This window comes from Rattus rattus, chromosome 2, assembly GCF_011064425.1.
Source record: "Rattus rattus isolate New Zealand chromosome 2, Rrattus_CSIRO_v1, whole genome shotgun sequence".
Classification (NCBI taxonomy): Eukaryota; Metazoa; Chordata; class Mammalia; order Rodentia; family Muridae; genus Rattus; species Rattus rattus.
Genome location: NC_046155.1, coordinates 30,300,509 through 30,318,018, shown reverse-complemented (window position 1 = coordinate 30,318,018; position 17,510 = coordinate 30,300,509). Strand labels below are relative to the sequence as shown.

At 45.9% G+C, this 17,510-nt stretch overlaps 1 pseudogene; it reads left to right on the top strand.

The window, feature by feature from the left end:
- Window positions 1-709: 709 nt before the first annotated feature.
- Window positions 710-1,023, top strand: LOC116893772 (annotated as a pseudogene).
- The last annotated feature ends 16,487 nt before the right edge of the window (window positions 1,024-17,510 follow it).

The window sequence follows — 17,510 nt, the reverse complement described above, 5'->3', positions numbered from 1 at the left end:
GCAATTCTCAATTTCATATGGAAAAACAAAAAACCCAGAATAGCGAAAATAATTCTTAACAATAGAAGAACTTCTGGGGGAAATCACCATCCCTGACCTCACGCTGTACTACAGAGCAATAGTGATTAAAAATTGCATGGTAGGGCTGGAGAGATGGCTCAGTGGTTAAGAGCCCTGACTGCTCTTCCAGAGGTCCTGAGTTCGATTCCCAGCAACCACATGGTGGCTCACAACCATCTGTAATGGGATGTTCTCTTCTGAAATGTCTGAAGACAGCGACAGTGTACTCACATATAAGTAAAATAAATAAATCTTTAAAACAAAAAAAAAAAGAAGTTTGAAAAAAAAACCTGCATGGTATTGGTTCAGAGATAGACAGATTGATCATTGGAATAGAACTGAAGACCCAGAAATAAAACCATACCCTTATGGGCAACTTCTCAAGTGTTGGCAATCAAAGCCTCATACCATCCGTTGAGATGACTCAGAGGGGTTGAACAAGATCTATAGCAAAGACCTTCCAGGTCTTGCTTACCCTTAAAGCTCTAGGTGATTTGCATTGAAAGGTTAGACAGCTTTATAAAAACATCAGCCCAGGTACTGACACGGGGCATAGGCATGGGTCGGCGTGTCCTTGGGCTAGAGAGCCGGACATCTGTCTAAGAGTCTGAACATTTGGTGGTGTTGACCAAACCAGAGCAAATTTAAAATGGGCGATGTTGAAAAAGGTAAGAAGATTTTTGTTCAGAAGTGTGCCCGGGGCCACACTGTGGAAAAGGAGGCAAGCATGAGACTGGACCAAACCTCCATGGTCTGTTTGGGTGAAAAACAGGCCAGGCTGCTGGATTCTCTTACACAGATGCCAGCAAGAACAAAGGCACCACCTGGGGAGAGGATGCCCTGATGGAGTATTTGGAAAATTCCAAAAAGTACATCCCTGGAACAAAACTGATCTTCACTGGAATTAAGAAGGGAGAAAGGGCAGTCCTGATAGCTTATCTAAAAAAGGCTACTAATGAGTAATTCCACTGCCTTATTTATTACAAAACGAATGTCTCATGGTTTTTAGTGTACACCATAATTTAATTCATACACCAAATTCAGATCATGCATGGCTAACAATGTTTTTGTTGGACAGCCCTGATTTAAGTAAAACTGACTTGTCATAAAGTGCAAAAAACAAAAAAAACATCAGCCCAATTTGACTAATTTGAATTGACATGAATATTTTTAAAGTGGTAGGAGATGAAGGACATTAGAAATTTAGAATAATGCTTATGACTGTCAATTCCTCAGCCCCTTTCCCCCTGAATCACTCGTTTCTTCTTTACAGATACGCATTGTTCTTTTACAGATTCCCATAAAGCAAAAGAGAAGGAAAAGAATGAGTTCATTTGGTTGGAAAAGCTTTTTGGCCTGTTCTATCAATGGCAGTGTATAAACATTTATATGAAATAAACTGGCAGTTTTGTTCAATGATCTTTTTTTTTCTGTTCATTTCTTGGTTTTTCAAGACAAGATTTCTCTGTGCACCCCTGGCTATCCTGGAACTCGCTCTGTAGACTAGGCTGGCTTCAAACTCAGAGATTTTCCTGCCTATGCTTCCTGAGTGCTGGGACTAAAGGCGTGAGTCGCCATTCACAAATAAGTTTCTTAAGGAAAGCAAAGGCATGTCTAAAAAGTTTGAAATAATGTTCTTATGAAGTGTGGTCCTTTTAAAAATCACAAAATCCCTACAAAGAAGCTATAGTAAGCTTGCTTTCTCTTGTCCTCCTCCTGAGAGTAGAAGCCACCATGAAAAGGAATTTACACTCCTCACTCCTTGGACATTTCTACTTTTAGATAAATGAGAAAGTTTAAAGGTGGTTGTCTGTATTGTATTGCATTGTATTGTATTGTATTGTATTGTATTGTATTGTATTGTATTGTATTGTATTGTATTGTATGTAGAACTCTCTAATTTGGTGGGGGAGGATGTTTAGAGCCCCTACATGACCATGAATGAATCACGTTCCAAAAATGGTTTCTTACCCATCTTTCTAGGTTCCAAGCTTCTACTATTACACACAATGGTTTTCCTTCACGCCGATGTCCTTTGACCTCTTGTGGCAATTCCAGGTTCTGTAACATCCTGTGGTTGGTTATTCAAGCAAACTATTATGGCAAAAAACCAAAAACCATATATATTAGGTAAACCGTGGGCTTGATTATTGTCCACGTCAGGCATAACATGTTGACGTGCCTCGGCTGCACACATACACGCAACCTGCTCCATCTACTGAAGGACCTCCACCCCTTCCAGTGACAATAGATCTTCAAATCTCATCCTGACGTGCACGGTTATGATTCCCACCTGCAATGGCAAAGCCTTGCCTGACTACCCAGGGTTGAACGAGGTATTGGTAGCAGTATTGAACAGTCTTCAATAGGGTAGACCTATTAGAAAGAGTGAGACCGGAGCAAAGTAGATAAGGAGATTAGGAACGAAAGAAAGAAAGAATGAATGAAAGGAAGGAAGGAAGGAAGGAAGGAAGAAAGGAAGGAGGGAGGGAGGGAGGGGAGGGAGGGAGGGGAAGGGAAGGAAGGGAAGGGAAGGAAGGGAGGAAGGGAAGGAGGAGGGAAGGGAAGGGAGGGAAGGGAAGGAAGGAAGGAGGGGAAGGGAAGGGAAGGGAAGGAGAAACCAACACTATATGAGAAAGAATGTTCCAGGCAAAGAAGGTGCTGAAGGGCTGGAGAGGTGGCTCAATGGTTAAGAGCCCCGACTGCTCTTCCAGAGGTCCTGAGTTCAATTCCCAGCAACCACATGGTGGCTCACAACCATCTGTAAAGAGATCTGATGCCCTCTTCTGGTGTGTCTGAAGACAGCTACAGTATACTTATATATAATAAATGAATAAATCTTTATATATATATATATATGTATATATATATATATATCGTGCTGAAGAGACTTAGGAGAGAGTGTGGCCATTACAACCTAGAGGAGTGGATGGAAGTAGAGGTGAAAGCTGAGTTTAGAAGGCTGCACTGGGTCAGTAGACCCACCACTCACTTCCTCCACCCTCATGTGTTCTCGTTCAATGTCCCCTGTGACTTTGAAGCATGTTCCCTTGTGTGTGGTTCCTTCCACAGGTCATGCTGGGCGCTCACACAGCAGCCTGTACCTCCCTCTCCTCTTTCCTCTGAGACTCAACTTGGAAGACCCGCATGTGGTGGTTTGAATGTGCTTGGCTCGGGGAGTGGCATCCCTAGGAGGTGTGGCTTTGTTGGAGGAGGTGTGTCAACATGAGGGTGAGTTTTGAGACCCTCCTCCTAGCTGCCCATGAGCCAGTCTTCTCCTGTTTGCCTTTGGAACAAGATGTAGAACTCCCAGCTCCTCCCACACCATGCCTGCCTAGATGCTGCCATGCTCCCACCTTGATGATAATGGACTGAACCTTTGAACCTGTAAACCAGCCCCAAATAAATGTCCTTATAAGAGTCACCTTGGTCATGTCTGTTCACAGCAATGGAAACCCTAGCTAAAACACCACACTCTGTACAAGTTGTCCATGGCTTTCTATTTCCTTCACACTTGAGATGATTTGGGGCAGAAATACATAACCCAATTACAATTCTAGTCACCTGTAAGTGTGGACGGTGACAATCTCCTGCAGTGGTCCCTCCTGAAGGATGAAGTGGCAGAGAAGACAAGGCCTCCCTACCTTACAGTGAGCAGTAGCACTAGGGAAGTGGGGCTGCAGCCACCCTGAAGTCTTAGGGAAGTGAGGGATGTGACACTAACATCCGGTTAGTGATGGAGAGGCAGGTGGCACCTGGGCCACCGATGACAGTGCTGGGCTTCCAAACTAACAGCTGAGTGTGTCTGGCTCCTGAATGTCTCATCGCTGCACTTCATATGCCTTTGTGATGTGAGCCTGGCTCACGCTACCAAGTCCTCGAGTGTCCGCAGCCATTGGATCCCTAAATGTGTCAGCCTTTGAGGCTCATCATGGATTCCTCGTAAGTCAGAGCTCTGTGTCTGTGTAGCATTCTTTGCCCAGGGAAGCAGCTCTGCAATGCTGCCTGTCTGATGGTCTATCTACGTCTCAAACCCCAGTGGGCTAGGGCTTTTCGTTCCTATGTGCCTAGAACCTTTCAATGGAGTCCTTTGTGCACCCCAGGGTCCCCACATGAACGGGCACTTCAACCAAATGCCCTAGGATTTCTGTAGTGCAAATGCTGTGTCCGGGCCCCAGTGACTTCCCAGCCTCGCTCCAGTCCAGCGGTCAGACATACACACCTACGGGTCCCTGGCTGTTAGTGAGTTCCCCACTCTCCCGCTGCCACTGTGGGTTTGCTACAAAGGGGTTGGAAACATCTGAGTGTGCACTCTCTTTGTAACTGGAGTGTCCAGATGTCACGGAGCAAGGCTCTGGCCCCACCCTGTGATTAGGGACTGTCAGTGAAGTCACACAGTGTCTTAGTTTCCTATTGCTGTGATAAATAACACAACCACAAGTAGCCTAGGAAGGAAAGGCCTTGTTTGGCTTAAGGGTTACAGTCCATCGCCCAGAAATAGGCCTCGGCTAGAGGCAGAACACAGATCATGGAGGAACATTGCTTAACGGCTTTCTCCCCATGTCTTGTGAAGAATGCTTTCTTATACAACCCAGGACACCTGCCGAGGGCAGATGTCCACAGAGGGCTAGGTCCTCCCGGCCCACACACTTGCCTACAAACTAATCTTGTGAGGGCATTTTGTTGGTTGAGGTTCTCTCTTCCCAGATGACCCTAGCTTGTTGACAGGAAGCTGAGCTGATCAAGCAAAGTGACTGAGGGGGACACTGAGTGTGGGCAGCTGGGGAAGACAAGCAAAAAGGAGCGTCGCAAAAAAAGACTCAGGCCCTCTCCCTTGCCTCACAGCTACAGAATGGCTGCCGAGTCTCACATAGTCCAGTGTCCGACTTTCTAGAACATGGACAGTTCTAGAAAACTTCAGGTTGAAGAAACACTTCGCTGTCACTGGCATATTCTGAAAATAGCCCTTACCTCCTAAGAGACCAGAACTTTTGCTGAACCTCACAGCCAAAGTTAATGATGTACCCTGAGGTCACTTAAGACTGCTAGCCTACTGTGTTCTCAGCCTGATCGTTTAACCTGCCTTGAAGAGAACAATGGATCGGCCAACCCTACTTGCCTTGAGTTTCCCACATAATCGCCTAACTTAACGGATAGCTGCAATCCTAAGTCATGCCCTCTTGCATGCTCCTGACCCAGAACAATGCATGTGTATCAATTCGCTGATACCAGCAAATGTATAAATTGAAAGCAAACTTCCTAAAATCTACCAGCCATCTACGGGCACTGGTGGATAAACAATGATATTTGTTATCTGGGTCCGTTGGGAGAGTTGGAGCCAGCGACCTAAGCCCTGTAAAACTCTGTTAAAGATTTCTGTAAAGTACAACATTCCTTCCCCCATGTGATGCTTTCTGCGCTTTACAATACAAACCCTTTGTTAAAGACAGATCACACACACACACACACACACACACACACACACACACACAGAATAACCATAGACAGATACACACAGCTCATACAACAAATATCTCTCTCTCACACACACACACACACATACCCACAAACACACACACACACACACACACATACCCACAAACACACACACACACATACACACACACACATGGACACGGACACACACACACATACACACACACACATGGACACGGACACACACACACATACACACACACACACACACACACACACACACACATGGACACGGACACACATACACACACACGGACACACACACACACACACGGACACGGACACACACACACACACGGACACGGACACACACACACAGACACGGACACACACACACACAGATGGACACGAACACACACACACACACACACACACACACACACACACACACACGGACACGGACACACACACACACACAGACACGGACACACACACACACGGACACGGACACGGACACACAGGTTCATAAGACATCCTCAGGCAGGCCCAGACTCAGACTCATGCAAGACACAGACAGAAAATGGAGGTCAGGGAGCATGAACTAGAAAATGCAAATCCACACTCCGGTGTAAACCACTCCAAGGGGAAGTGTTTTTATTTCTTCCTTAACGTTGACACCCAGGCATTATCGGTGCCTTGGAGTTCATCACTAATGCATTGCAATCTGTGCAGACCACCACCCTGCAGACTGGATGCGATTCTCCCTTCCCTGAACTCTACATAACATATGGAGGTTCCAACATGGGGTTGGAAGCTGACCTCTAGGACTCCAATCCCACAGCTTCTGTGCCAACACTCACTGAAAGCTTACTCTGCTGTGAACGATTAGTGTGAGGATCAAAAGCTCTGCACAGACAATGATCGGCGCCCGCCCTGTGTCCACGTGACTTGTTCACTGATAACACTAGCACAGAAATACATGCCTAGTACCCACCGTGCAGTAGGCGACTGACAACATGGAACACGGCTTCAATTGAAGAAATCAAAGGGGGGTTGGGGATTTGGCTCAGTGGTAGAGCGCTTGCCTAGGAAGTGCAAGGTCCTGGGTTCGGTCCCCAGCCCCGGAAAAAAAAGAAAAAAAAATAAAAAAAAAAATGAAGAAATCAAAGGGAAGAATCCTAAGATTACAGACTACGCTGCAATCTAAAGACCTATCATATTGGGGGGCGGGGGGCGTCCAGAACTAGGATGATATCAGGTCCTCGCACATGTTTGGTGAGTGGGAGCGTTGCATCCTGGGCCTCATGCATGCCAAGCAAGCACCTACCTCTGAGCTGCGGCACACAAAGGCTTCTGATGAGGGCTGAGCCGTCTGTGCAGTGCTGTAAGCTCAGCTTCCCATCTCATTTCAAAGTCCAAACCAAAATGGTAACTAAAACGGTCCTTGCTGGGTATGTGCGATTCTCAAAAGCGAACACTAGGTGGCAGAATTCCGGCAGGATGCTCTGAAGCTGACCAGCCAGCTCAGGTCGCCCCTTAAAGTCCCACAAACTCTCAGGTCATCTGGGATGCTCCAGTTGGAACCTCAACTTGAAAATGCAATTACTAAATTACGAGAGAGACGATGAGAGTAATGAAAATTTTAGGACATTCCTTCTTGTCCAGCATTCAACGTTCTAAACTCTTCTTTTTCAAAGAGCAAATAAGGGCTTTGGGGACCCAATGGGACCCAAATGGATATATGCCTAGACGTGTCCTTATGTAAATGCATACTCCCATATGTACATACACGTAAGCATATCTTCTCCCAAGGCAAATAAACCAGGGGTAATTGTAGCTTCGCTGTAGTGGAAGGACCATGGATTCTTTTTTTTTTTTTTTTGGTTCTTTTTTTCGGAGCTGGGGATCGAACCCAGGGCCTTGCACTTCCTAGGCAAGCGCTCTACCACTGAGCTAAATCCCCAACCCCAGGGCAATGGATTCTTAATCTCATTTCTCTTATTCTCGTTCATGGTTTCAATAACAATTTTCAAATTTCCTCTTACAGTCATTTATATTGTTGTATATAGGTGAGTGTTTTGCTTGAACGTGTGTATGTGAACAACCTGCATGTCTGGTACCCGCCACAGCCAGCAGTAGGTGTTGGACCTCTTGGAACGAGAGTTATAAATGGTTGTTAGCAAGCATTTGGGTGCTGGGAACCAAACCCAGGTCCTCTACAAGAGCAAATGCTCAAAACTGCTGAGCCATCTCTCCAACCCCTCAACAACTGTTTCTTAAGCACACTGTGATCACGATATTAGGTGTGAGTCACTCTGTCTCGAAAACAAACACCAGCTCCAGACAGAAGGCGGCTCATCTGGGCGTGCTTTAAAAGCCCTTGTTATAAAACCATTTGCAGCAAGGGATAGTGAGGGAAAGGCTTACCCCTGAGCCTGAGGCCCTGAGTTTGGTTCCTAGAACCCACACGGTAGAAGAGTACCAGCTTCCTTCCACAAACTGTCGTCGGACCTCCACATGTACACACACACACACACACACACACATACACACACGTGTATATATATATTTATACATATGTATAATACATATATATACATGTATATATACATATATACATATATATATATATATATATATATATGGGGTAGAGGTGGCAACCTGATGTGATAAGTTCCATACTTAATTCCAGCTGTTTTGAAAGTAAAGGCAGGAAGTCAGGAAGACCATGAGTTCAACACAAACCTGGGAAGTGTAGTGAGACCTCCTCTTTTCTCCCACAAGGTAAACGAGATGTATTCTCTAGAAAGTCAATACTGTATGTGCATTAGAGGATAGTGGAGTTGTGATAGGCCCGAGGAAAAATCATCTAGGCATAGCCTAACAAAACGCAGGAAGTCCAGAGAGTGTGGGGCTGGACAGCTAAATCTGGGGGAAATGCGTATAAACAGAGCCTGCTCCACTTTGGGACAGTGTATTGCTTTATAGCCCGGGATGGCTGTGGCTCAAACTGAACTCATGATTTTCCTGTCTTAGCACCGTAGCCTTCCAAATACTGGGCTACAGTTACAGATCACCACACCAGGCAAACAGTCATTTTAAATTTTTTGTGTATTTTGTATAATACAATTACATAATTTCCCATCTTCTCTTTCCTCCCTCCAACCTCCCCTATATAACCCCTGACACTGCGATCTTTCAGATCCAACCATGTTGGTGAGGTTTTATGGGTAGCATCTCTGGCATTTCTAGAAGACACAATCTCACAGTGAAGCCCGTTTCTCTGGCTCTTACAACCTTTCCCTTCCTCTTCCACCATGATCCCAGAGCCCTAGGTTCGAGAACCGTGTCTGTTGTAGATGCCCCCCTAAGGGCGGGGCTCCACGAGTGCATTTCGGTTGGTTATAGCTCTCTGTTATGGTCTCCATCTGTTGCAGAGAGAAGGTTCCTTGATGAGGGGTGAGCACTACACTCACCAGTAAGTGCAAGGGTAAATAGAACGTAGTTAGGGGGTTGCTGGTTTGGTTAAGTTTTGTTACAGGTTCTTCTCTAAGACCCCTGACTTCATTAGCCCTGGGTATTTGGTTAGGTTTGCACTACCAAAAAATCTCCCTCTTTTCGAGCAGGTCTTACGTCCAATTAGAGAAAAGTTGGTTAGCACCAAGGTATACATGCTGTATACTGTACCCTTGGGGTTTTCACACTGTGCTAAGCATTGTTATGGCTCATATGCATCGTAGCTATGGTATATCATATACACCTATGATATCGCACAGGTCTATTGGTGTCATCCCTCCTTTAGAAGTTTGCATGGCTAATAACTATTTTTTTAAAAGCAGAAGAAATATATTTTTAAAAAAATATCCCCTAAGCCAGAGGTGAAAGTGCGTGCAACGCCAGTGCTCTAGAGCTGATGCGAGCATTGGCAGCTCCAGATTAGCCTGGGCTACGTTAGAAAGACTATCTCAAAGGCAAGCACATAACAAACTCCTCAGCGGCAGGAGATGCCTACAAAGTACACTATACCTGGTCACTGTTATGTGCGTAAGATAGAAGCCTGGGTGGTTTGAGTCATTGGCTGAGACTTATTTGAGTCTCTGGTGCCCCATCTATCTTCAGTGAAGGCCGTCAGCCAAGCAGCCAGCAAGACACCCCTCATACCTGGACTGACTGTTTCGAATACTCCATAGACATCTTGAGGAAGCAACAGGATAATCACGGCTGACTACTGCTGAAGAATGTCTTCTAATAAATACTATTACCGCCTTGAAACAGCTTGCTTTCCTTTGTTTGTTTGTTTGTTTGTTTGTTTGTTTGTTTTGGTTTTCTTTGCATCACAGGGCTCAGGAAACTCTAAACGACATTACAGTCACTTTTCCCCCAGACTAGAAGGAAAATACTTGGTCTGATAAGCCAACCAAAGGTCTGTGATTGGCACAAGAATCATTTCTCTTTTGCATGAGGAACTTTGCCATGATGGACGCAAACAGCCTTTCTAAGGACCGCTGTGCCGATGCATCTGCCTGGCCACACCCTCTCTGTCTGGCTCACGAGCCAGTAGGAAGCTGAGTGGGTTAGCGAACATCTGTTGATGCTCTAAGCTTCTGGACCCGAGAGTCTTGTCCCAAGTCTGGAGCACTAAAGAATCTGGGTTTCCAGCCAGGAAGGGCTTCTCCTGGTTTCTCTACCCAAGATTTCCCATAGAACAAAGAGACCCACGACAGCCGGCTGGTAAGACCTGAGTGGTTCCAATTTCCTCAGACATAGACTTCTTACTCTGAAGGAAACACATTCAAGTGTACAACAGTGAGGCTTGTGTACAATTTGAATGCCAACCGTGGATTGGGCCTCTCTGCCTCCAATCCTTCCCTCTAAAGCTTTGTCAGAACCGGAAGTTCCAAGAGAACAGTGAGGGACACTGGGACCATCTCCTGGCCATTTTCTTGCACATACAAACTGCTTAAAGTGTGGAGTTGAGAGTCGGGTCTGGGGAAACTGAGCTAAAGAGATGTGAAAACCCCGCAGCCTGTCGAGCTGCCTTTGAAGATGCAGCAAGTGTTCTGAGGGACGGCGACACTGCAGGCCACTCAACAGTCACTGTGAAGTCTCACAAACAGTTCAGTTACTACCTTGGCCCAACCTTAAGCGGTGGAAGTCTTCTAAGGCACAGTCGCTGCTCTGTCTGGAAGGACTGTGTTCAGCCTCTGACCAGCGTTTTGCCCTTGTGATCCTGAGCTTGGCTGACCCTCAGTTTACTCTCCAGCAGGGCTGATTGACTTGGAGGGGATGGAGAGGTGTGAATGATTAATAGGAAGGGGATCAGTGACGTCACTGCCAGTGAAACATTGCTGGAGCAGGGCCCTGCAGAGAGTGAGGTACGAACTTTCATGTTAAAGAAAGAACTTCATAGGCCAGCACCCAAGAGTTTTCTGCAGAGGGGACACCTGAAGAAAAGAATCTTTTTTTTCTCTCCCTGTTTTCGTTTTTATTCTTGTTTGTGTTTTAAGACGAAGTCATAGGCTGGCCTCTAGCCTCTACCTCCCAAATGCTGGTGTTACAGGTCTATGCCACCACTCCCAGCCTTATAGGGTTTTGTGGTGGATGTTGTTTGAGTCAGGCTTTTGCTATACATTCCTAGCTGGCTTCAAACCCAAGGCAGTCCTCCTGTCTAGGCCTCTTCTGTACTGGGATTGCCCGAATGTGCTATCTTACCTAGCTGGGAAACTATTCCTAGAGTCTGAGTCCACTTCTTCCTGCTACTTCATCAAGAGAGAGGATTTGAGAGGATTAGGGAGGCAGAGGATAGCTTTAGTCAGCACTGGGGAGACAGATTTCCGCATGCATGCTAGACAATTGCCCTGACACTGGCTGTTTCCTCAGCCCTAGACCTATTCTTGGCCTAGAACATTAATTCTCCACACATACATTTTCTTTATCCATTCTTCAGTTGATTGGCATCTGGATTGCTTCCACTCCTGGCTAGTATGAGTAAAGTTGCTATGAACATAACTGAGCAAGCGTCCTTGTGCGATGGTGGACAATCTTTTGAGTATAAGCCCAGGGGTGGTATAACTGGATCCTGAGGTAGAAATATTCCCAATATTCTGAGAGACCACCCAATTGTTTTCCAGAGGGTTGTACAAGTTTGCACTCCCATCGTCAATGGAAGAGTGTTCCACTTGCTCCATATCCTTGCCAGCATGTGATCTTAGGCATTCTGACAGGTATGAGACAGAATCTGAGAGTCATTTTGACTTACATTTCCCTGATGACTATGGACATTGGAGAGTTCTGTAAGTGCTACTTGACCACCAGAGATTCCTCTGTTGAAAATTATGTTTAGCTCTGTATCCATTTTTTTAAGTGGGTTATTGGGTTCGTTGGTATCTTAATTTCTTGAGTTCCTTATATATTTTGGGTTTTAGTCCTCTGTCAGATGCATGGTTGGTGAAGATTTTTTTGTTGTGTATAGTTTTACTTTTTTTTTTTTTTTTTCCGGAGCTGGGGACCGAACCCAGGGCCTTGGGCTTCCTAGGAAGGGCCCTACCACTGAGCTAAATCCCCAACCCCGTGTATAGTTTTAAAAACATGCTTGCTCCTTTCCCCTGGGCCATGGTCTCGACTTAGCTCCGAGATCACGCTCCAGGCAGTTCGAGCTCCCGACTTAGCCAGTGATCACTCCTCCAGCCCCTCCCAGCAAGCTTTGCAAAGCCACCAACAACCACCCTGGCTGCCCACTTTCTCCTTCTGCCCACCTTAGTGCAGCGGATAGAAAACACTAGACAGTTTTACTACTTTAAAACTAGCCAGATAACTGAATGACCGGTAGAATAATTTCCTGCCCTAATCTTATCGTCTAGTTCCCTCCATCTTCCTGGGCCCCTCGCTCTCAGCGGAGTAAGGGCCCCAAGACTTACATATCCAAAGCCTGGTCCAGAAACTTTTTTCTGTGTCCCTTCTCTTCCTCTTAGGACCCAGAAGTCCCACCTTTTCCCCTTCACCCAGCAATTGGCTTTCGCCTTCTTTATTGACACAGTCAAGAACCAATTAGGGAATTGACACCTCCCTCTACATCTTTTTCCTATTCTCTAGGCTGCCATTTTGTCTTATTGATGGTGTCCTTACAGAAGCTTTTCAGTTTCATGAGGTCCCATTTATCAATTGTTGATCTTAGTGCCTGAGCTGTTGGTGTTCTGTTCAGGAAGTTGTCTCCTGTGCCAATGTGTTCAAGGCCATTCCCCACTTTCTCTTCTAATAGATTTAGTGTGCCCAGTTTTACATTGAGGTTTTTGATCCATTTGGACTTGAGTTTTGTGCAGGGTGTAGATATGGATCTATCTGCATTCTTCTGCATGCAAACATCCATTTAGACCAGGACCATTTGTTGAAGATGCTTTCTTTTGTTCCTTTGTATGGTTTTGGCTTCTTTGTCAAAAATCAAGTATCTGTAGGTGTGTGGATAAAGAAAATGTGGTAGATTTATACAATGCAATATTTAAAAACAAATACATCATGAAATTATCAGGCAAATGGATTGAAGTAGAAAACATCATCCTGAGTGAGCTATGTATTCATTTATAAGCAGACATTAGCCATAAATTACAGGATAAACATGCTACAACACACAGACCCAAAGAAGCTAAGAAACAAGGAGGGCCTACGGAATGATGCCTGAATCTCACTCAGGAGGAAACAAAGTAGACATTGGAGGTGAATGGAAGGAGGAGACTGGGTAGGAGATGGGGTAAGGGGAGGAACAGGGATGGGGATGAGGTGTGGAGAGAGGAGGTAGGAAAGGGTGGGAGAGAGAATGGAAATCAGCGGGGAGGGCATCTGTGGCACTAGCCAGAGATCTGAGGTGGGGAAGCTCCCAGGAGTCTATAGGGGTGACCCTTGCTGAGACTCCTAGCAGCTGGGTGTACAGAGACTGAAGTGGCCATCCCCTGTCGCCAGGCAGGACTTCCAGTGGAGGGAGGCGGACACCAACCCACCCATAAAACCGTCGAACCCAAATTTGTCCTACCTACAAGTTGTGCAGGGATAAAGAAGGAGCAGAGATTGAGGGCATGGCCAACCAATGACTGGCCCAACTTAAGACCCATCCGATGGGAGAGAGCCAACCTCAGACACTGTTAATGATGCTCTGCTATGCTTGCAGACAGGAGCCTAGCACAACTGTCTCCTGAGAGGCTTCATCCAGCGGCTGATGAAAACAGTTGTAGAACCCCACAGTCAAACATCAGCCTTGGGAGCCTTGTGGAAGAGTCAGGAAAGGATTGAGGGAGACAAAGAGGACCATGGGTGCTACAGAGACTAAACCACTAACCAAAAAGCATGCATTGTCTGGATCTTGGCCCACCACAAACTTGTGGCATATGTGGAGCTTGGTCTTCGTGTGGGCCTCCTAACAATTGGAGCAGGGGCTGCCTCTGACTCTGTTGCCTGCCTTTGGATCCCTTTTCCCTAGCTGGACTACCTTGTGTGGCCTCAGCAGGAGAGGATGTGCTCAGTCCTACTGCTACTTGATGTACCAGGGAGGATTGGTACCAGTGTGGGTCTTCGCCTTCTCTGAAATAAAGGGGATGGGGGAGTGAGGTTTGTGAGGGTGGAACTGGGAGGAGAGGAGGGAGGGGTTACAATCATGGTACAAAGTAAATAAGTTAATGAATGAAAAAATAAAGAATACAAAGGAGAAAGGAAATCTTTAGAAGTAAATATGGTGGACATATCCTTTGTACCTCCAGAGGCGAGAGAGAGAGAGAGAGAGAGAGAGAGAGAGAGAGGGAGGAGAAGGAGGGAGGAAGGAAGGAAGGAAGGAAGGAAGGAAGGAAGGAAAGAAAGAAAGAAAGAAAGAAAGAAAGAAAGAAAGAAAGAAAGAAAGAAAAAAGAAAGAAAGAAAACCCAACATCTTCACAGGTCAATCAATGCTCAGTCTTACTATACATATCAGAGTCTTGAGAGAGGAAAAAGGACGGTTTGGGGATCCCACTGAGTCAGAACTCCTTTCCGCCTGCCCGTGGCACTGTGGCAGTGTTACAGTTTGTAAAGAAGATGAATCAACAGCCAGCACGCACACATGGAGCTGGGAGAAAGGCAGGATCTCTTCCCACCCCAGTTCTTCTATTTGAGACTCTTGTCCCAGCTGAGATTTCCCAGAGGACTTTTAATTTGTAGGGATCTGTTAAGCCCTTACCAAAGCACCCCTTAGGAATGGAGCAAATTTCCCTCTGGAGCTCCTCTCTGTTTCTCAGGGATGAGAGAGATCCCAGGCTAGATCCAGTTCTCCCTCCTGTCTCTGCCTTGATGTTCCCCACCCCCAACCCTTCCCCCACCCCATCCCCCTGCCTCCATGTATAATCTGTGCTCTTAACCCCTGAACCAGCTCTCTAGCCCCTTGCTACTGATTTTTTTTTTTTTTTAAACTTCAAACGGTCCTTTTTCCTCTCCCAAGACTCTGGTACCTATAGTAAGACTGAGTATTGATTGACCTGTGAAGGATTTTTATTCTAGGCCAAGAATAGAAGTGACGGGGCTAAGGATGTAGCTCATCCGTAGAGCGCATGCCTAGCATGTGAGAGGCCCTGGGTTCAAACCTAGCACTGGCTAAGAAGATGGAGATTAAATGTCACAACTTCTTGCCAGCTGGATGTTGAGACACATACAGAGCGTGTAAGAGGGTAGGGCAGGGGCAGTGGGAAACAGCATTCAATGATCCTGCTATGCTAATCGTCCGAAGCTCATGGGTTTTCTGTTGCTCCAGTGTCTCTAGGCCTTCCTCTTTGCTTCCTTGAAATGTTCGGGGATATTCTCAGCTTCAGGTATTTGTCCATTTCTTGGAAGTTCCTGCTTGCTAAACTGTTCCTGTTTGCTAGCCTGGTGTAGCTTTAAAAAAAAATTAAAAAGATTGCCCTAGGCCAAGTGCTCAAGGATGGCCCGGGGTGGGGCAGTGAACCTTTCCTGCCCCACAGAGGCTGCCTTTAGCAGCACCTCAGATTCTAACCTCCCCCCCCCCCCAAGGACCTGCTCCACCCTTCAATCACCCTAAAGTTACAAACCGGCCCCATGAACCTCCTTACAGGCCAGCCAACAGACTAGCCGCATCCTTCACCCAGAGCCAAGCTGGAACTAACAAAGGCAGTTGTTTGCGTCTGTACTTGAAGTGTGACAGAACCCTAGGTATGCCCCTTTGGCAAGTAGATTAGTTTAAACTAAAGGCCTTCTCGAACAAGCCATCCTGAAATAAAGAGTCGGGCAAACGTGGGGAAAGCTTATTAACCTGGGGCTCATGGTTGGCCTGGGTGGTTGGCTTATATACCTGGCAGCCTGGCTCCCTTACAGCTAGCTCCTAAACTCACCAATTCCACCAATCCTTCCCTGGAAAAGGCACTGACCGTACACATCCCTTTCTAAACAATGGATATATTTCCCCTCTAAGGGTAGTCAAATAGATAACTTCTATTCAAATATATCCCTATGTATCTAATTATGAGGAGTAGAAAAGTAGATCTGGCCTGAACTAGTTTTGGGTCATGTGACGTAAGGCAAATTGCCCTCCAAGTAAACTTTCAGGAAGAATTCCCTTGTTCATCATCTTATACCTGTACATAACCAGATGCATTGTGGAAAGAGACATATGCAGCACAGAAATGGTTAAATGGCTGAATCTGTCAATCAAAAAGAGAACCATCCTCATGATAACCCTTAGTAACTAAACTCCTCTTTTTCTCAAACCCCATAAAAGGAAACCCCAAAAGTAATGGGGCCCTTGAGTAGTCTTATGTGGCCAGTTGTCAACCTGGAAACCAAGTCCTCTAACATGTACTATGGCTTCTTTTGCTTGTCTGTGTGAGCCTTTATTTGCCATACTTTGGAAAAGAGGACAAGTATCTGGAGATACTCTACCAGACACTGGGCACTCATAACAATAAGGCTGCTGTTCTCCTTCTGTAAGGAAGATTTAGGGTTTTTTTGAATGAGATTAGCATTTGTAAAGGTATCCAAGGTTTCTCTTAAGGCTTGTCTATAGGGAAGACAGCAGCTTAAATCTGCATAACCTTTCTAAACAATCCTGCCCACCATACTTTCCCCGATCAGTTTCCCACTGCTTCCCCCAGACCCCTTAGCTTATCACAGGATACTTCAGAAAAACCTCATTTCTAACCACCTTTTTGCATTACACTGGTTTTCTGGTGTGTTCTAGGGAGACGCTGATGTTAATAAACCATTTTGTTCTTGCTGGTTTGTGTGGCTTCAGCTGGCGAACCTGAAACCAAGGGAGAAAAAAAAGTGACTCCCATCTATTCTATCCTGGCTCTACCTAGCTTCCCCGAGTTAACTGTGAAGACCGTCGGGGTTACATCCGCACAAGTGGATGAACTGTTCATCTTATAAATTATCTAAATCCAGGCCAGTGAGATGGCTCAGCAGGAAAAGCCACTTACAACCGAGGGTGGATTCGAGCCCTAGGATGCACACGGTGAAAGAACTGGTTCAAACTATAGCATGTGCACACACACGAACTTATGTGCACACACGCACGCATTCATGTGCACGTGTGTGTGCATGCTCGTGTGCAAACACACACATATTAAATCAGTGCAATTATTTTTTTTTATAAAAATAAGATAAAATAAAGTCTCTACATTCAAAGAGCCTGGATTCTGAAACATGCAGAGGAGGCCCGGTTGCTCCCCCGAGGTTGTTTATATAGAGATCATGGGCCACCCATGTTTTATTTGCTCTTTTCACAAGCTGGCTACAAACGACCTTTGGAGTTGATTCCCTGGGACCTGTTGGTGTAAAGCTCTGGCCAGTACTAACTTACATCACAGGCCAGCAGCAGCAGGGACACCCCATGTGGAGGTGAGCCCAGATAGGACGTAACATTAAGAAGACATGGGGAAGGATATCTTCCCTCAGAGGCTTTCTGAAGCCTCTCCAGCAGCTGATTTGCTACCAAGAGGCAATGTTCCTCTTATGTAGTGATATTTTTAAATGGGAAAGAGAAAATCGCC